Genomic DNA, 2893 nt, shown 5'->3' on the forward strand with positions numbered 1-2893 from the left:
AAACACATTTTGGAGGTATGATTTATTGAAAATAATTTTTACCACCTTACCTACACATATCTAACATTTTACAGCCTTTACTCGAGAACAACCCAAGCCAAAATGCAATGTTGGGAACTTCTGCTCTCATCAACACCTTCTGCAAAATCAGTGAAGACTGTGGTGCCGATTCCAGTGTACAACAAGTTATTCGTCGAATTGAAACACAACTTGGATCTGGCTGTCGCACAGTGAATGAAGAAGAGAAAGTCAGGGTACTTGTTGCTCTCAAGGCACTGGCAATGCTGGTCGATGGTTAATGCCAACTCCGTCTTAAGACGGTGCTATACTGAAGATAATGACATGGAAGTGCGAGTGGCTGCTATAGAGGCATGGAGGCACACTCCATGTGAATATGACCGATCTCACTTTTGGCTGCTTTCCAGATGAAATCAGGACACAGAGGTTCGCATTGCTGCCTACCTTGCTCTCATGACCTGTCCCACTCCAGAGCTTATCAACACCATCAAGGACCGTCTCACTTCAGAAGGTGTCAACCAGGTGGGCTCCTTATCTGGACTCAATGACCAACATGCAGGAATCAGCTGCTCCAGAAAAACAGTGGGCTCGTCAAATGATTGGCGAGGAACTTCTGCAGAAAAAGTTCAGTACGGAAGCCCTCAAGTTTTCTCGCAACTATGAATCCTCTTTCTTCATGAATGAAATCAACACTGGTGCCACAGTTGAAAGCAATATTATCTTCTCCAGCAAGTCCTACCTGCCACGTTCTGCAATGCTTAACCTCACTCTCGACCTCTTTGGACAGTCTATCAACTTCTTTGAGGTTGGTGGCAGAATTGAAGGTTTTGAAGCTTATATTGAACGCTTCTTTGGTCCTAGAGGATATTATCCTGAGGAAACCATTGAAACCATTCTGAGGAATATGCGACAGAACAACGATGCTGATGCCACCACCCTGGAAGGCTTCCTTGACCAGATGACTGATGAACCGGAGGGATCCTACTATCTCCGAGTCTTTGGCAATGAACTTCATTACCACACTTCTTTGGACTGAAAACCTCATTCAAACATCCGGTGCTTCTAACCCACTGGAATTCTTGATGAATCTGGCACGCCAGGGAGATGTAGATTACACAAAATCTTACCAGCTAATAGACACTCATCACACCATTCCCACTGTAACTGGTTTACCTGTGACCCTCACTGCAAAGGGAACAGCTACCCTTGGACTCAAGATGAATGGAAAACTTCAAGGCTCGTAGTCTTAAGAATATAAACATCGAAGGACACCTCCATCCTTCTGCCGCAGTTCAAATGATGGCACTATGCTTGTCGATGCCCATGTGTCTCGCACTGGGTCAAGATGTCTTCCAATCTTCACACCTCCACATTCCTCGATGGCAAGCTTCAAATCAACGGCGGTAAACTAGTCGACGTTGCCTTCAACACACCTAAGGACAAGATGGAAGTTATCAATGTCAAGACCGAGTTCTTCTATCTGGAAGATGATCAAGAGATCCGAAAAGATGTTGCAAACCTCATCCAAGAAGAGAGCTGCACTAGTGGAGTCACTGGCATTGCCTTGTGTGGTGAATACAGCTATGCTCCAAGCTCAGAATATGGCCCAAGCTTCCCTTCACAGGACCTTTGCAACAAGTGTTCATTTCAAGAAGACAAACACTCAGACTGGATATGTCCTGCGCTACACTCATGAGGATGATCAGTTGTTTTCGTGTTTGATACCCAGGATCCCAAACAGATCGTAAAGTCTTGCTTACTATTACTAAGGCTGCTAAAGCAATCAGCTTTGACCTGTACACACCATTTAAATCAGTTCAAGGCAAGGGCGAATATCTCTGGCAGAAGAATAACAAGAACACTAAACTGGAACTCCTCGTTGATGGCAACCAACAATACATGCTGGAGACTGGTCTACGTACAAGCGGAAAAACAGTCAAGACAATTGTGCCATCCTTCATTCTCACTTCCCCTGCTGGTCAAGTATTGAATATACAAGGGAACTTCCAGGCCAACGCAGAAGCTGCTAAATATGTTGCGGATGTTACTGTCTCAGAGCTGACTGCATCTCCCATCACTGTACACGGTAAGGTCTACGTTTAAAATAAAATAAAATCTACTGATGTATGAATAAGGTTTGATGAATCAAAGTGAAATCAGTCTATGGGATATTATTTCATGGATGTTGAAATCTGACTACTTTCTTTTACAGCATCGTTTTTTAGGGCGAAAGTAACTCTGTAGCCATGAACGTGATCTGAAAACACCGATCATTGACACATTAATCAAGAGTGAGTTTGGTTATGGTGAGAACTTCCTTTCATCCAAGGTGGATGCAGAGTACAGAATTATGAAAAAGGCCAAACAGACAGTTCACCATTCTGCCCTTCTCAAGAAGGAAATCACAGAGGACCTCTACAAGTACACTATTGTCTTTGACGTCTCTCCATCACAGTACCCTGAAATGGCACTAGAGTATAACCAGGACATCGTCCTTTCAAAGGGACGCATGGAAAACAACGCTAAGCTTGTTCATGGCCCTGCCACATGGAACGCAAATGAAGTGGTATCCTATGCCAACAACAATGGTCGGCGTGATTTGAACATCCACTCGACACTTATTTGCCCACACTATGAGATCGACATTTCTGGCTCTTATGACTTGGAGTTCTCTCCAAATCACCTGAGGAGTGAATATCACCTTCGCCTGTCTCCTGGGAGAGAACAGTCTATCTTAGTCGAACTCAGTCATCAGTATGATGTCGAAACACTTGGACGCATCAACGTGCAGGCTGAGGACCTGAAGTCTTCCTTTGAATTTGTTTTCAATAAGATTGCGCTGGCCACTACAAAGCTCAAGTAGTACTAGTGTTGC

General features: G+C 44.2%; 1 pseudogene across 1 annotated transcript in view; it reads left to right on the forward strand.

The window, feature by feature from the left end:
• LOC119586030 overlaps window positions 1-2893 on the forward strand; it is a 17401-nt pseudogene that overhangs the window by 2710 nt on the left and 11798 nt on the right. The window contains exons 7-8 of the transcript XR_005229913.1: window positions 75-2109; window positions 2231-2877. The product of XR_005229913.1 is annotated as an uncharacterized LOC119586030 (transcript). The remainder of the gene's footprint in view (window positions 1-74; window positions 2110-2230; window positions 2878-2893) is intronic.

This window comes from Penaeus monodon, chromosome 20 (assembly GCF_015228065.2).
Source record: "Penaeus monodon isolate SGIC_2016 chromosome 20, NSTDA_Pmon_1, whole genome shotgun sequence".
NCBI lineage: Eukaryota > Metazoa > Arthropoda > Malacostraca > Decapoda > Penaeidae > Penaeus > Penaeus monodon.